At 40.5% G+C, this 18,692-nt stretch overlaps 1 non-coding gene across 1 annotated transcript; it reads right to left on the minus strand.

Annotated features, from left to right (window-relative positions):
- Positions 1-4,285: 4,285 nt before the first annotated feature.
- Positions 4,286-4,393, minus strand: LOC130956798 (small nucleolar RNA R71). The gene has a single exon (XR_009077208.1). It is a non-coding gene; the product is annotated as a small nucleolar RNA R71 (small nucleolar RNA).
- Between the last annotated feature and the right edge of the window lie 14,299 nt (positions 4,394-18,692).

The raw sequence follows: 18,692 nt of genomic DNA on the forward strand, positions 1-18,692 counted from the left end.
TTCTATAGATAACTCATCAATAGGAAATATTGATGATATTGTAGGAATTGACAACAGAAGGCCACATATAGCCACTGCTGTATATAAATCACCTTCAGAATTTGATCCAAGGGAATCACAAGTTTTATCAGTAATTATAAAGGAAGAACCATTTGAGATTGATAAAGAGTGGATAAGACAAGATTTTAATGCTGATTATAATAAATCACTAAGAGATTGGTATTTTACCAACCATTCAGAAAATGAAGTTATTAGACTAAGAGAACTATTCTATAATTTTATGAAAGAAAAAAGAATTAGCTTATACTTCTTTGGCTGGTACGTTAATTATTACTCCAAACCCGATAAGAAATTATGTCCTTTAACAAAGCCAACTGTTGTTTGGAAAACAAGCTCAGGATCAGTAATAGAATCTGAATATCCCCCTAAAGAAACTATTAAAATACCAATTGGAAAAGACTTAGAAGTTGAAACAACACCCTATAAAGATAGTAATGCAGATGAAAATATAGAAAAAAGAGATATTAAGAAATTACATCAGCAATTAAACTTTACTAATACCATATTAGATATAACGAAAAATCAGTTAGGAAAAATAGAAAATATGGAAAAAGTTATTAAGGTAGAAAAACCCATAGAAAAACCTATATATAAATTACAAAGTTTAGATAATATTAGCTTAAAATCTAAAGTAGAAACAGAAGTTGAAGAACTGATGAGCGGATAATTTGTACGCTTTTTGGCATTGTTTTTAGTATGTTTCTAGTAGGATTTAGTTAGTTTTTAGTATATTTTTATTAGTTTTTAGTTAAAATTCACTTTTCTGGACTTTACTATGAGTTTGTGTGTTTTTCTGTGATTTCAGGTATTTTCTGGCTGAAATTGAGGGACCTGAGCAAAAATCTGATTCAGAGACTGAAAAGGACTGTAGATGCTGTTGGATTCTGACCTCCCTACACTCGAAGTGGATTTTCTGGAGCTACAGAAGCCCAATTGGCGCGCTCTCAACGGCGTTGGAAAGTAGACATCCTGGGCTTTCCAGCAATGTATAATAGTTTATACTTTACCCGAGATTTGATGGCCCAAACCGGCATTCCAAATCAGCTCAAGAATGCCCGGTGTTAAACGCCGGAACTGGCACAAGAATGGGAGTTAAACGCCCAAACTGGCACAAAAGCTGGCGTTTAACTCCAAGAGAAGTCTCTACACGAAAATGCTTCAATGCTCAGCCCAAGCACACACCAAGTGGGCCTGGAAGTGGATTTTTATGTCATTTACTCATTTCTGTAAACCCTAGGCTACTAGTTCTCTATAAATAAGACCTTTTGCTATTGTATTTTTCATCTTGAGATCTTTGAATCTTTTGATCACTGGGGGCTGGCCTCACGGCCATGCCTAGACCTTGTTCTTATGTATTTTCAACGGTGGAGTTTCTACACACCATAGATTAAGGTGTGGAGCTCTGCTGTACCTCGAGTATTAATGCAATTACTATTGTTCTTCTATTCAATTCAGCTTGTTCTTATTCCAAGATATTCATTCGCACTCAAGAACATGATGAATGTGATGATTATGTGACGCTCATCATCATTCTCACTTATGAACGCGTGACTGACAACCACTTCCGTTCTACAAGCAAACAAGGCTTGAATGTTTATCTCTTGGATTTCCTTAACCGGAATCTTCGTGGTATAAGCTAGAATTGATGGCGGCATTCAAGAGAATCCGGAAGGTCTAAACCTTGTCTGTGGTATTCTGAGTAGGATTCAATGATTGAATGACTGTGACGAGCTTCAAACTCGCGATTGTGGGGCGTTAGTGACAGACACAAAAGAATCACTGGATTCTATTCCGACATGATCGAGAACCGACAGCTGGATAGCCGTGCCGTGACAGGGTGCGTTGAACATTTCCACTGAGAGGACGGGACTGTAGCCATTGACAACGGTGATGCCCAACATACAGCTTGCCATGGAAAGGAGTAAGAAGGATTGGATGAAGACAGTAGGAAAGCAGAGAGACGGAAGGGACAAAGCATCTCCATTCACTTATCTGAAGTTCTCACCAATGAATTACATAAGTATCTCTATCTTTATCTTTATGTTTTATTCATATATCACTCAAAACCATTTGAATCTGCCTGACTGAGATTTACAAGGTGACCATAGCTTGCTTCATACCAACAATCTCCGTGGGATCGACCCTTACTCGCGTAAGGTTTATTACTTGGACGACCCAGTGCACTTGCTGGTTAGTTGTGCGAAGTTGTGTTTATGCTATGGTCTTGAACGCCAAGTTTTTGGATTCATTACCGGGGATTATTTGAGTTGTGAAAAGTATTGATCACAATTTTGTGCACCAAGTTTTTGGCACCGTTGCCGGGGATTGTTCGAGTTTTCGGCAAGCTTTTGGTCCGGTAACATCAGTGCCAAATTTTCGATCCAGCAACAACACCAAGTTTTTGGCGCCGTTGCCGGGGATTGTTTCGAGTATGGACAACTGACGGTTCATCTTGTTGCTTAGATTAGGTATTTTTCAGAGTTCTTAAGAATGAATTCTAGTGTTTCAAGGTGATGATCTTATCATCACCAAAGCTGATTGATTCTCATCAATTTAGCTCTTGAATGCAGTGTCCTGCTGAAGCTTGGCTATCCATGTCTAATTCCTTTAGACTGAAGCTTTAGACTAACATTGCATGATTCCTGGAATTCTCATTAAGAATTTTGATACCTTTATTTTCTTTTCCACTTAATTTTCGAAAAAACCAAAAAACAATTACAAAATCATAAAAACCAAAAATATTTTATGTTTCTTGTTGAGTCTAGTGTCTCATTTTAAGTTTGGTGTGTTGCATGCATTGTTTATTTGATCTTGGTTCTATTTTCAAGTCAATAATACAGGGAACTGAAGATTCAGCACATGCAGTAGAGGAATTATACAGAAAAAGCTGGGCGTTCAAAACGCCCAGTGAAGAAGGAAAAACTGGCATTTAAACGCCAGCCAGGATGCCTGGCTGGGCGTTTAACGCCCAAAAGGGTAGTGCTTTGGGCGTTAAACGCCAGAATGTGCACGATTCTAGGCGTTTAACGCCAGGATGGCACAAGAGGGAAGATTTTGTTTTCAAATCAATTTTTTTCAAGTTTTCAAAGTTTTTCAAAATCAAATCTTTTTCAAATCATATCTTTTCAATCAAATCTTTTTCAAAATCAATTTCTTTCCATTTTCAAAAATACTTGCTATCAATTAATGATTTGATTCAACATTTCAAGTATGTTGCCTTTTCTGTTGAGAAAGGTTTAATGCTTGAATCATATCTCTTCTTGTTAGCCAAGTCATTATTTTTTAAAATCAAATCTTTTTAATTTGTTTTTCAAATCATATATTTTTAATCACATCTTTTTCAAAATAGTTTTCAATCATATCTTTTTAATTTCTAATTTCAAAATCTTTTTCAAAAATCACTTGATTTCTTTCCCACTTTTAGTTTTCAAAAATTATCAATCAATATTTCAAAATGTTTTTAAAATCTTTTATTTAATTTTCGAAAATTTCTTCCCCTCTTCTCACATCCTTCTATTTATGGACTAACACTATTCCTCAATAAACAATTCGAACTCCATCTCCCTTGATAAGTTCGAATTCTTCTACTTCTTCCTTCTATTTTTCTTTTCCTCTGACACCTCAAGGAATAACTATACTGTGACATAGAGGATTCCATATTTTCTTGTTCTCTTCTCTTTCATATGAGCAGGAGCAAAGACAAAAGCATTCTTGTTGAGGCTGACCCTGAACCTGAAAGGACCTTGAAGAAAAAGCTAAGAGAAGCTAAGGCACAACTCTCTGTAGAGGACCTAACAAGAATCTTCAAAGAAGAAAAACCCATGGCAGCCGAAAACAACAACAATGCCAACAATGCAAGGAAGGTGCTGGGTGACTTTACTGCACCTACTCCCGACTTCTATGGGAGAAGCATCTCTATCCCTGCCATTGGAGCAAACAACTTTGAGCTTAAGCCTCATTAGTTTCTCTAATGCAACAGAATTGCAAGTTCCATGGACTTCCATTGGAAGATCCTCATCAGTTTTTAGCTGAATTCTTACAAATCTGTGACACTGTCAAGACTAATGGGGTTGACCCTGAGGTCTACAGACTTATGCTATTCCCTTTTGCTGTAAGAGATAGAGCTTGGATATGGTTGGACTCACAACCTAAAGAAAGCCTGAACTCTTGGGAAAAGCTAGTCAATGCCTTCTTGGCAAAGTTCTTTCCACCTCAAAAATTGAGTAAGCTTAGAGTAGAAGTCCAAACCTTCAGACAGAAGGAAGGTGAATCCCTCTATGAAGCTTGGGAAAGATACAAACAATTGATCAGAAAGTGTCCCTCTGATATGCTTTCTGAATGGAGCATCATAGGCATCTTCTATGATGGTCTGTCTGAACTGTCCAAGATGTCATTGGATAGCTCTGCTGGAGGATCTCTTCATCTGAAGAAGACGCCTACAGAAGCTCAAGAACTAATTGAAATGGTTGCAAATAACCAATTCATGTACACTTCTGAAAGGAATCCTGTGAACAATGGAACGAATCAGAAGAAAGGAGTTCTTGAGATTGATACTCTGAATGCCATATTGGCTCAGAATAAGATATTGACTCAGCAAGTCAATTTGATTTCTCAAAGTCTGTCTGGAATGCAAAATGCACCAGGCAGTACTAAGGATGCTTCATCTGAAGAAGGAGCCTATGATCTTGAGAACCCTTCAATGGAAGAGGTGAATTACCTGGGAGAACCCTATGGAAACATCTATAATTCTTCATGGAGAAATCATCCAAATCTCTCATGGAAGGATCAACAGAGACCTCAACAAGGTTTCAACAACAATAATGGTGGAAGAAATAGGTTTAGCAATGGCAAGCCTTTTCCATCATCTTCTCAGCAACAGACAGAGAATTCTAAGCAGAACCACTCTGACTTAGCAACCATGGTCTCTGATCTAATCAAAACCACTCAAAGTTTCATGACTGAAACAAGGTCCTCCATTAGGAATTTGGAGGCACAAGTGGGACACCTGAGTAAGAAAGTTACTGAACTCCCTCCTAGTACTCTTCCAAGCAATACAGAAGAGAATCCAAAAGGAGAGTGCAAGGCCATTAACATGACCTACATGGCCGAACTTGGAGAGGAGGAAGAGGCAGTGAACGCCACTGAGGAAAACCTCAATGGACGTCCACTGGCCTCCAATGAGTTCCCTAATGAGGAACTATGGGAATCTGAGGCTCAAAATGAGACCATAGAGATTCCATTGGACTTACTTCTACCATTCATGAGCTCTGATGAGTATTCTTCCTCTGAAGAGGATGAATATGTCACTGAAGAGCAAGTTGCCAAGTACCTTGGAGCAATCATGAAGCTAAATGACAAGTTATTTGGTAATGAGACTTGGGAGAACGAACCTCTTTTGCTCACCAAAGAACTGGATGACTTGTCTAGGCAGAAATTACCTCAAAAGAGACAAGATCCTGGGAAGTTTTCAATACCTTGCACCATAGGCACCATGACCTTCAAGAAGGCTCTGTGTGACCTAGGGTCAAGTGTAAACCTCATGCCTCTCTCTGTAATGGAGAAGCTAGGGATCTTTGAGGTACAAGCTGCAAGAATCTCACTAGAGATGGCAGATAACTCAAGAAAACAAGCTTATGGACTTGTAGAGGATGTTTTGGTAAAGATTGAAGACCATTACATCCCTGCTGATTTCATAGTCCTAGAGACTGAGAAGTGCATGGATGAATCTATCATCCTTGGCAGACCCTTCCTAGCCACAGCAAAGGCTGTGATTGATGTTGACATAGGAGAATTGATCATTCAAGTAAATGAAGAATCCTTTGTGTTTAAGGCTCAAGGATATCCCTCTGTCACTATGGAGAGGAAGCATGAAGAGCCTCTCTCAAAACAGAGCCCCCACAGTCAAACTCTAAGTTTGGTGTTGGGAGGCCACAACCAAATTCTAAGTTTGGTGTTGAACCCCCACATTCAAACTCTAAGTTTGGTGTTGGGAGGTTCCAACATTGCTCTGAGTATCTGTGAGGCTCCATGAGAGCCCACTGTCAAGCTACTGACATTAAAGAAGCGCTTGTTGGTAGGCAACCCAATGTTATATTTAATCTATTTCCCTTTGTTATTTTATGTTTTCTGTAGGTTGATGATCATGAGAAGTCACAAAATCAATTGAAAAAGAAAAAATAGAATGAAAAACAGAAAGAAAAATAGCACACCCTGGAGGAAGACCTTGCTGGCGTTTAAATGCCAGTAAGGGTAGCAAATGGGCGTTTAACGCCCAGTCTGGCACCATTCTGGGCATTTAACGCCAGAAAGGGGCACCAGACTGGCGTTAAACGCCAGGAAAGGGCAAGAAGTTGGCGTTAAACGCCAGAAATGGGCACCAGCCCGGCGTTTAACGCCAGAATTGGCACATAGAGCAATTTTGTTCGCCACTTGGTGCAGGGATGACTTTTCCTTGACACCTCAGGATCTGTGGACCCCACAGGATCCCCACCTACCCCACCACCCTCTCTCTTCTTCACCCATTCACCAATCACCTAAACACCTCTTCCCCAAAAACCCTTCACCTATCAAATCCCATCTTTCTCTTCACCACTCACATCCATCCTTCATAAAACCCCACCTACCTCACCATTCAAAATTCAAACCACTTTCCCACCCAAACCCACCTATAATGGCCGAACCCTACCCCTCTCTTCACCCCTATATAAACCCATCTTCACTCCTTTATTTTCACACAACCTAAACACTACTTCTTCCCCTTTGGCTGAACCACAAAGCCATCTCCATCTCCTCTATTTCTTCTTCTTCTTCTACTCTCTTCTTTCTTCTTTTGCTCGAGGATGAGCAAACCTTTTAAGTTTGGTGTGGTAAAAGCATTGCTTTTTGTTTTTCCATAACCATTTATGGCATCCAAGGCCGGAGAAACCTCTAGAAAGAGGAAAGGGAAGGCAAAAGCTTTCACCTCTGAGTCATGGGAGATGGAGAGATTCATCTCAAGGGTGCATTGATGAGCGGATAATTTGTACGCTTTTTGGCATTATTTTTAGTATGTTTTTAGTATCTTTTAGTTAGTTTTTAGTATATTTTTATTAGTTTTTAATTAAAATTCACTTTTCTGGACTTTACTATGAGTTTGTGTGTTTTTCTGTGATTTCAGGTATTTTCTGACTGAAATTGAAGGTTCTGAGCAAAAATCTGATCCAGAGACTGAAAAGGACTGCAGATGCTGTTGGATTCTGACCTCCCTGCACTCGAAGCGGATTTTCTGGAGCTACAGAAGCCCAATTGGCGCGCTCTCAACGGCGTTGGAAAGTAGACATCCAGGGCTTTCCAGCAATATATAATAGTCTATACTTTGCTCAAGATTTGATGGCCCAAACCTGCGTAGCAAACCGGCCTCAGAAATTCCAGCGTTAAACGCCAGAACTGGCATAAAACTTGGAGTTAAACGCCCAAACTGGCATGAGAACTGGCGTTTAACTCCAGAAAACGTCTCTACACATAAAAGCTTCAATGCTCAGCCCAAGCACACACCAAGTGGGTCCGGAAGTGGATTTTTCTGTCATTTACTCATTTCTGTAAACCTTAGGATACTAGTTTACTACTTATAGGACCTTTTGACTTTGTAATCAGGACGGAATGCGACCTTATGACATTGTACACCTTTTCTTCCACAGCATGAGTCTCTAAACCCCATGGTTGGGGGTGAGGAGCTCTGCTGTGTCATGATGGATTAATGCAATTACTACTGTTTCTCATTCAATCATGCTTGCTTCCATTCTAAGATAATACTTGTTCTTAATCCGGATGAATGTGATGATCTGTGACAATCATCATCATTCTCAACCATGAACGTGTGACTGACAACCACCTCCGTTCTACCTTAGATTAAGTAGTTATCTCTTGGATTCTTTAATCGGAATCTTCGTGGTATAAGCTAGACTGATGGCGGCATTCAAGAGAATCCGGAAGGTCTAAACCTTGTCTGTGGTATTCTGAGTAGGATTCAATGACTGAATGACTGTGACGTGCTTCAATCTCCTGAAGGCGGGGCGTTAGTGACAGACGCCAAAAGAATCACTGGATTCTACTCCGGTCTGATTGAGAACCGACAGATGGAATGCCGTGCCGTGACAGGGCATTAGGAATCGTTCCAATGAGAGGATGGGAGGTAGCCACTGACAATGGTGAAACCCTACACACAGCTTGCCATGGAAGAGACTTGCGTGACTGAAGAAGAAGACAGTAGGAAAGCAGAGATTCAGAAGATGGAGCATCTCCAAACCTCAACCTATTCTCCATTACTGCAAAACAAGTAACCATTTCATGTTCTTTTGCTTTTCACAAACAATCCTGATAATTTCTGCTATCCTAACTAAGATTTACAAGATAACCATAGCTTGCTTCAAGCCGACAATCTCCGTGGGATCGACCCTTGCTCACGCAAGGTATTACTTGGACGACCCAGTGCACTTGCTGGTTAGTTGTGCGGGATTGCAAAAGTGTTATTGCAATTTCGTGCACCAAGTTTTTGGCGCCGTTGTCGGGGATTGTTCGAGTTTGGACAACTGACGGTTTGTCTTGTTGCTTAGATTAGGACTGTTTTATTTTTGTTGGTTTAGAGTCTTTTAGTTGAGTCTAGTTTCATATTTTAAGTTTGGTGTCATTTGCATGCTTTTGTTTTTCTTTTGATTTTCGATTTTTGCATGTTCTTAGTCCCTTTTTGATTCATAAAGTTCTAAGTTTGGTGTCCTCTTTGTGTTCTTCCTTTAAAATTTTCGAAAAAATAGTGTTTGATTTTCTAAAATTTTAAGTTTTGTGTCATTTTGTGTTTTTCTCTTTCCTCTTTTTAAAAATCAAATCTTTTTCATAAAAACTTTTCAATCACATCTTCTTAATTGCTGTTTTCAAAATCTTTTTAATTAACTAATTGATTCAGTTCTCAATTTGCTTTGATCTTATTTTCTTTCTAATTTTCGAAATCTTATTTTATTTTCCTTTTGATTTTCGAATTTTTATTTTAAATTTCCTTTTTGTTTTTATTTTTATTTTTCGGTTATTTCAAAAAAAAAAACAAACAAAATTTATCTCTTTGCAATTATTATCATTTCCCTTTTGTCCATTATGGACTTAAGTGGAATTAACCAGTCCAGAAGGACTCTGGGGTCCTATGCCAACCCCAGTACAGCTGCATATGGGAGTAGCATCTGTGTACCTCCCATCAAAGCAAGCAGCTTTGAGCTAAACCCTCAACTCATTATCATAGTGCAGCAAAATTGCCAGTATTCCGGTCTTCCAGAGGAAGAACCTACTGAGTTTCTGGCACAGTTCTTACAAATTGCTGACACAATACATGATAAAGAGGTAGATCAGGATGTCTACAGACTGTTACTGTTTCCATTTGCTGTAAAAGATCAAGCAAAAAGGTGGTTGAATAACCAACCTACAGCAAGCATAAAGACATGGAAACAGTTATCAGAAAAATTCCTGAATCATTTTTACCCTCCAAAAAGGATGACACAGCTAAGGCTGGACATCCAAGGCTTTAAACAAGAGGATAATGAATCCCTTTATGATGCCTGGGAGAGGTTTAGAGGTATGCTCAGAAAATGCCCCTCTGAAATGTTTTCAGAGTGGGTACAGTTAGACATCTTCTACTATGGGCTTACAGAAAAAGCTCAGATGTCTTTAGACCACTCAGCTGGTGGATCTATACACATGAGAAGACAATTGAAGAAGCTCAAGAGCTTATAAACATTGTTGCTAGAAACCAATACTTATATTCTAGCAAGGAATTCGTTCCACAAGAAGAGGTCATGGCAGTAGTCAATGATCCTGATCCTCAAGAACAGATGAATGAGCTTAATCAACAATTGCTCCTGATGACAGAACAGTTAGCAGAATTTAAAGAAATGCTCCATGATACTAAGGTTGCTAACAAGAGCATAGAACTGCAGTTGAATCAAGCAAAACAGCAAATATCTAAACAAATAACAGAAGAATGTCAAGCAGTTCAACTGAGGAGTGGGAAAACACTGAATGCCACTGCTCAAAAGAGCAAGAAGTCAATTAAGGAACAATTGACAGAGGATGACCAAGCCACTGTTCAAAATCCCTCTGAGGACAGTAAGAGCCCAGAGAGGAATATTATTGGCGTTCAAACGCCAGAAAGGGAAGGAAAGTTGGCGTTAAACACCCATTCCTTGCCCAATACTGGCGTTCAAACGCCAGAACAGGGAGGAAAGCTGGCGTTAAACGCCCATTCCCTACCCAGTTCTGGCGTTCAAACGCCAGAAAAGGGGGAGAAGTTGGCGTTTAACGCCCAAACTTCATCCACTCCTGGCGTTCAAACGCCCAAGGAGAATCAGGCACCTGAGAGTTCTGATGATTATCCCCCTAACAAGGCCTCTTCAACCATTTCTGTAAGGAATAAACCTGCAGCATCTAAGGTTGAAGAATATCAAGCCAAGATGCCTTATCCTCAGAAACTCCGCAAAGCGGAACAGGATAAGCAATTTGCCCGCTTTGCAGACTATCTAAGGACTCTTGAAATAAGATTCCGTTTGCAGAGGCACTTGAGCAAATACCCTCTTATGCTAAGTTCATGAAAGAGATCTTAAACCATAAGAAGAATTGGAGAGAAACTGAAAAAGTGTTTCTCACTGAAGAATGCAGTGCAGTCATTTTGAAAAGCTTACCAAAAAGCTTCAAGATCCTGGAAGCTTTATGATACCCTGCACATTAGAAGGCGCCTGCACCAAGATAGCCCTATGTGATCTTGGAGCAAGCATCAATCTAATACCTGCATCCACTATCAGAAAGCTTGGGTTGACTGGAGAAGTCAAACCAACCAGGATATGCCTCCAACTTGCTGATGGTTCCATTAAACACCCATCAGGCATAATAGAGGACATGATTGTCAAGGTTGGGCCATTTGCCTTTCCAACTGACTTTGTGGTGCTGGAAATGGAGGAGCACAAAAGTGCAACTCTCATTCTAGGAAGACCTTTCCTAGCAACTGGACGAACTCTCATTGATGTACATAAAGGGGAAGTAACCCTGAGAGTCAATGAGGATGAGTTCAAGTTGAATGCTGTGAAAGCTATGCAGCATCCAGACACACCAGAAGACTGCATGGACGTTGACATTATTGATTCTCTGGTAGAAGAGATCAATATGGCTGAAAGCCTAGAATCAGAGCTTGAGGACATCTTCAAAGATGCTCAACCTGATCAAGAAGAACTAGAGGAAGTAAAGGAATTTTCGAAAATTCCTCAGGAGGAGGATAAGCCTCCCAAGCCTGAACTCAAACCATTACCATCATCCTTGAATATGCATTTCTGGGAGAGGGTGACACTTTTCCAGTGATTATAAGCTCTGCTTTAAATTCACAGGAAGAGGAAGCACTGATTCAAGTGCTAAGGACACACAAGACAGCTCTTGGGTGGTCCATAAGTGATCTTAAGGGCATTAGCCCAGCTAGATGCATGCACAAGATCCTGTTGGAGGATAATGCCAAACCAGTGGTTCAACCACAGAGGAGGCTAAATCCAGCCATGAAGGAGGTGGTGCAGAAAGAGGTCACTAAATTACTAGAGGCTGGGATCATTTATCCTATTTCTGATAGCCCCTGGGTGAGCCCTGTCCAAGTTGTTCCCAAAAAGGGAGGCATGACAGTGGTTCATAATGAAAAAAATGAACTGGTTCCCACAAGGACAGTCACAGGGTGGCGCATGTGTATTGACTACAGAAGGCTCAATACAGCCACCAGAAAGGATCATTTTCCTTTACCATTCATAGACCAAATGCTAGAAAGACTAGCTGGCCATGATTATTACTGCTTTTTGGATGGCTATTCAGGCTACAACCAAATTGCAGTAGACCCTCAGGACCAAGAGAAAACAACATTCACCTGCCCTTCAGGCGTGTTTGCCTATAGGAGAATGCCTTTTGGTCTGTGCAATGCACCTGCAACCTTTCAGAGGTGCATGCTCTCTATCTTTTCAGATATGGTAGAGAAATTTCTGGAAGTCTTCATGGATGACTTTTCAGTATATGGAGACTCATTCAGCTCCTGTCTTAACCACCTATCACTTGTCCTGAAAAGATGCCAAGAGACTAACCTGGTTTTAAACTGGGAGAAATGTCACTTTATGGTGACTGAAGGAATTGTCCTTGGGCACAAAATTTCAAGCAGGGGAATAGAGGTGGATAAGGCAAAGGTAGAGGTAATTGAAAAATTACCACCACCTGCCAATGTTAAGGCAATCAGAAGCTTTCTGGGACATGCAGGATTTTACAGAAGGTTTATCAAGGATTTTTCGAAAATTGCCAAACCTCTGAGTAATCTGCTAGCTGCTGACACTCCATTTATCTTTGATAATGAGTGTCTGCAGGCATTTGAGACCCTGAAAGCTAAGCTGGTCACAGCACCAGTTATCTCTGCACCAGATTGGGCATTACCATTTGAATTAATGTGTGATGCCAGTGATCATGCCATTGGTGCAGTGTTGGGACAGAGGCATAATAAACTTCTGCATGTCATTTATTATGCCAGCCGTGTTCTAAATGATGCACAGAAGAATTACACAACCACAGAAAAAGAATTACTTGCAGTGGTTTATGCCATTGACAAGTTTAGATCCTACCTAGTAGGATCCAAAGTGATTGTGTACACTGACCATGCTGCTCTTAAATACTTACTCACAAAGCAGGATTCAAAACCCAGGCTTATCAGATGGTGTTGCTTCTGCAAGAGTTTGATATAGAAATAAGAGACAGAAAAGGGACAGAGAATCAGGTAGCTGATCATCTGTCCAGAATAGAGCCAGTAGTTGGGGCGTCCCTCCCTTCTACTGAGATTTCTGAGACTTTCCCAGATGAGCAATTATTTGCCATTCAGGAAGCTCCATGGTTTGCAGACATTGCAAACTATAAAGCTGTGAGGTTCATACCCAAAGAGTACAGTTACATGCAGAGAAAGAAATTAATTTCAGATGCCAAGTACTACCTTTGGGATGAACCATATCTCTTTAAGAGATGTGCTGACGGAGTGATCCGCAGGTGTGTACCCAGAGAAGAAGCACAGAGGATCCTATGGCACTGCCATGGATCACAGTATGGAGGACATTTTGGAAGTGAGCGAACAGCCACTAAAGTCCTCCAATGTGGCTTCTACTGGCCTACTCTCTATAAAGATTCCCGAGAGTTTGTGCGTAACTGTGACAGTTGCCAAAGAGCTGGTAACCTGCCTCATGGATATGCCATGCCTCAACAAGGGATATTAGAGATAGAGCTGTTTGATGTATGGGGAATTGACTTCATGGGGCCATTCCCACCATCATACTCAAACACTTACATTCTGGTGGCAGTAGACTATGTATCTAAGTGGGTAGAAGCAATTGCTACACCCACTAATGATACTAAGACCGTACTGAAATTCCTCCAGAAGAACATTTTCAGCAGATTTGGCGTTCCCAGAGTGCTAATCAGTGATGGGGGCACTCATTTCTGCAATAAACAACTATACTCTGCTATGGTCAGATATGGAATTAGCCACAAAGTGGCAACTCCGTATCATCCACAGACAAATGGGCAAGCAGAGGTCTCTAATAGAGAACTAAAAAGAATCCTAGAACGGACTGTAATGGCCCGAAGAAAGGATTGGGCAAAGAGCTTGGATGATGCTCTGTGGGCATACAGAACAGCATTCAAGACTCCTATAGGCACCTCTCCATACCAATTGGTGTATGGGAAGGCCTGCCATTTGCCTGTGGAACTGGAACATAAAGCCTACTGGGCAACCAGATTCCTAAACATGAATGCACAGTTAGCTGGTGAAAAAGACTGCTACAGCTGAATGAGCTAGAGGAGTTCAGACTCAATGCCTTTGAGAATGCAAAAATTTATAAGGAAAAGGCAAAGAAATGGCATGACAGGAAATTGTCAACCAGAGTCTTTGAGCCAGGACAAAAGTTCTGCTCTTCAACTCTAGGCTCAAACTGTTTCCGGGAAAACTCAAATCCCGTTGGGGGGTCCATATGTGATTACAGGAGTGTCACCATATGGATATGTTGAGCTTCAGGATATTGATTCTGATAAGAAGTTCATTGTTAATGGACAGAGAATCAAACATTATCTTGAAGGAAACTTTGAGCAGGAGTGCTCAAAACTGAGACTAGAGTGATTCTCAGTGAAAGTCCAGCTAAAGACAGTAAAGAAGCGCTTACTGGGAGGCAACCCAGTCATTAGTAGGTTGTATGATTTGTTCTTACAGAGGCAAATATCAAAAAATGAAGGAATTCACAGAGTTACAGAAGGATTCAGCTCAAAAAGCAGAGAAAATGAGCTTACTGGCGAAAAAACGCCAGTAAGGTGCATTTTGGGCGTTAAACGCCAGAATGGGTACCATTCTGGGCGTTTAACGCCAGTAATGGTACCATTTTGGGCGTTAAACGCCAGAATGGGTACCATTCTGGGCGTTTAACGCCAGGTGTGCAGCATCACTGGGCGTTCAGAAAAACGCCCAGTGAGGAAGGTTTTCTGGCGTTTAACGCCAGCCAGGGTACCTGGCTGGGCGTTAAACGCCCAAAAAGGGTGCCAAGTGGGCGTTAAACGCCAGAATGGGTGCCATTCTGGGCGTTTAACGCCAGAAAGGTGGGGGGACCACATTTTTGTTTTCAACTCAAATTTTTTCAAACTTTCCTCTTTTTACCCATAATTTTCTACATAAATGCACTTCAACCTTTCATCATTCACTTTCAAATCTTCACAAATCAAAACCATTCTTCAAATCTATTTCAAAATAATCTCAAATCTTCTTCAAAAACTCACCCTTTTCTCAAATTTTTTCAAAATCTTTTCAAATTTCCTTTCAAATCTCTCTTTTGTTTTCGAAATTCTCCTCCCCCCACTCTATAAATGAACGTTCCTCACCCCTCCTTCCTCACACCATTCGAATTTCCTCTCTCTCTCTCTCTCTTCTCTTCTTTCTTTTCTTTTTGCTTGAGGACAAGCAAAACCTCTAAGTTTGGTGTGCTTTTCCGTGATCACTAAGCTAAGATCTATCAAGATCATGGCTCCCAAGGGAAAACAAACCAACTCAAGAGGAAAGAAAGAGACTAATCCAAAGAATCTTTGGAATGAAGAGAAGTTCTTAACCAAAGAACATGAAGACCATTATCACAAAATAATGGGTCTGAGGTCAGTGATCCCGGAAGTTAAATTTGATCTGAAAGAAGATGAATATCCGGAGATCCAAGAGCAAATTCGAAACAGAGGTTGGGAAGTTCTGACCAATCCTGAGACAAAGGTTGGAAGGAACATGGTTCAGGAATTCTACTCAAATCTGTGGCTAACAGATAAGCAAAGAATGACTGGAACCGCTTACCATACCCACAGAACCATGGTCAGAGGAAAGTTATGTACTTCCATCTGGACAAAATAAGAGAAATCTTCAAACTACCTCAACTACAAGATGATCCTGATTCCTTCAATAGGAGGATGGTGAGAGTAGATAAAGGGTTGGATCAAGTTCTAGAGGACATCTGCCTCCCTGGGACTAAGTGGATAACCAATTCAAAGGGTGTCCCAAACCAACTCAAGAGGGGAGACCTCAAGCCAATTGCAAGAGGTTGGCTAGACTTTATTGGGCGTTCCATATTGCCCACTAGCAACCGTTCGGAGGTCACCATCAAGAGAGCAGTGATGATTCACTGCATTATGCTTGGAAAAGAAGTGGAGGTTCATCATGTGATTGCTTGTGAGATCTACACCATTGCAAATAAGAATTCCACTGAGGCCAAACTGGCTTACCCAAGCTTGATTTCCTTGCTCTGTAAAGAGGCTGGGGTGAAGATGGGAGTAGATGAGTTCATACCCATTGAACACCCAATCACCAAGAAGTCAATGGAAGGACAAGTGCAAGACAACTCCATCAAGAGGAGGGCGCAGGAATTCCTCCCTGAATTCCCAAGAATTGACTACTGGTCCAGCCTAGAAGCATCTATTAACAAGCTGCAAGAGACTATGGAGCAACTGAAGGAAGAACAGCAGAATCAGAACTGCATGCTCTGCAAATTGCTGAAGGAACAAGAGAAGCAGGGGCGTGAACTCCAAGAGTTGAAACGCCAAAAGCTCTCCTCTCAAGCTGAGGGAGCATCCACTTCTCAAAATCAAGGTTGTTGAGTCCTAACTCTGTGAAAACCTCTATCATTAGGAGCCTCTGTTTTTCGTTTTTTTTTATTTTCCTTTATTTTGTTTTTATTTTTCGTTTTTCTAGTCTCATTCTATATCTATTTTTTAGTCTTGTTTTTAATTCATAATTAATAAAATTAAAGTTATGCCTTAAAGTTATGAATGTCCTATGAATCCGTCACCTCTCTTAAAAGAAAAATGCTTTAATCACAAAAGAACAAGAAGTACAGGGTTTCAAAATTTATCTCTGAAACTAGTTGAATTAGTTTGATGTGGTGACAATACTTTTTGTTTTCTGAATGAATGCTTGAATAGTGCATATGTCTCTTGAATTTGTTGTTTTTAAGAATGTTAAATTTGTTGGCTCTTGAAAGAATGAGGAGAAAGAGAACTGTTATTGAGGATCTGAAAAATCATCAAATTGATTCTTGAAGCAAGAAAAAGCAGTGAATACAAAAAAAAAATTTCGAGAAAAAAAAAAGAGAAAAGAAAAAGAAAAAGAAAAGAAATAGAGTTGTGATCCAAGGCAACAAGAGTGTGCTTAAGAACCCTGGACACCTCTAATTGGGGACTTTAGCAAAGCTGAGTCACAATCTGAAAAGGTTCACCCAATTATGTGTCTGTGGCATGTGTGTATCCGGTGGTAATACTGGAAGACAGAGTGCTTTGGGCCACAGCCAAGACTCATATATTAGCTATGTTCAAGAATCATTGTACTTAACTAGGAGAATCAATAATATTATCTGAGTTCTGAGTTCTCATAGATGCCAATCATTCTGAACTTCGAAGGATAGAGTGAGATGCCAAAACTGTTCGGAGGCAAAAAGCTACTAGTCCCGCTCATCTAATTGGAACTATGTTTCTTTGATATTTTGGAATCTATAGTATATTCTCTTCTTTTTATCCTATTTTGATTTTCAGTTGCTTGGGGACAAGCAACAATTTAAGTTTGGTGTTGTGATGAGCGGATAATTTGTACGCTTTTTGGCATTGTTTTTAGTATGTTTTTAGTATCTTTTAGTTAGTTTTTAGTATATTTTTATTAGTTTTTAATTAAAATTCACTTTTCTGGACTTTACTATGAGTTTGTGTGTTTTTCTGTGATTTCAGGTATTTTCTGACTGAAATTGAAGGTTCTGAGCAAAAATCTGATCCAGAGACTGAAAAGGACTGCAGATGCTGTTGGATTCTGACCTCCCTGCACTCGAAGCGGATTTTCTGGAGCTACAGAAGTCCAATTGGCGCGCTCTCAACGGCGTTGGAAAGTAGACATCCAGGGCTTTCCAGCAATATATAATAGTCTATACTTTGTCCAAGATTTGATGGCCCAAACCTGCGTAGCAAACCGGCCTCAGAAATTCCAGCGTTAAACGCCGAAACTGGCATAAAACTTGGAGTTAAACGCCCAAACTGGCATGAGAACTGGCGTTTAACTCCAGAAAACGTCTCTACACATAAAAGCTTCAATGCTCAGCCCAAGCACACACCAAGTGGGTCCGGAAGTGGATTTTTCTGTCATTTACTCATTTCTGTAAACCTTAGGATACTAGTTTACTACTTATAGGACCTTTTGACTTTGTAATCAGGACGGAATGCGACCTTATGACATTGTACACCTTTTCTTCCACAGCATGAGTCTCTAAACCCCATGGTTGGGGGTGAGGAGCTCTGCTGTGTCATGATGGATTAATGCAATTACTACTGTTTCTCATTCAATCATGCTTGCTTCCATTCTAAGATAATACTTGTTCTTAATCCGGATGAATGTGATGATCTGTGACAATCATCATCATTCTCAACCATGAACGTGTGACTGACAACCACCTCCATTCTACCTTAGATTAAGTAGTTATCTCTTGGATTCTTTAATCGGAATCTTCGTGGTATAAGCTAGACTGATGGCGGCATTCAAGAGAATCCGGAAGGTCTAAACCTTGTCTGTGGTATTCTGAGTAGGATTCAATGACTGAATGACTGTGACGTGCTTCAATCTCCTGAAGGCGGGGCGTTAGTGACAGACGCCAAAAGAATCACTGGATTCTACTCCGGTCTGATTGAGAACCGACAGATGGAATGCCGTGCCGTGACAGGGCATTAGGAATCGTTCCAATGAGAGGATGGGAGGTAGCCACTGACAATGGTGAAACCCTACACACAGCTTGCCATGGAAGGAGACTTGCGTGACTGAAGAAGAAGACAGTAGGAAAGCAGAGATTCAGAAGATGGAGCATCTCCAAACCTCAACCTATTCTCCATTACTGCAAAACAAGTAACCATTTCATGTTCTTTTGCTTTTCACAAACAATCCTGATAATTTCTGCTATCCTAACTAAGATTTACAAGATAACCATAGCTTGCTTCAAGCCGACAATCTCCGTGGGATCGACCCTTGCTCACGCAAGGTATTACTTGGACGACCCAGTGCACTTGCTGGTTAG

This window comes from Arachis stenosperma, chromosome 1 (genome assembly GCF_014773155.1).
Source record: "Arachis stenosperma cultivar V10309 chromosome 1, arast.V10309.gnm1.PFL2, whole genome shotgun sequence".
In the NCBI taxonomy this organism is placed as follows: Eukaryota; Viridiplantae; Streptophyta; class Magnoliopsida; order Fabales; family Fabaceae; genus Arachis; species Arachis stenosperma.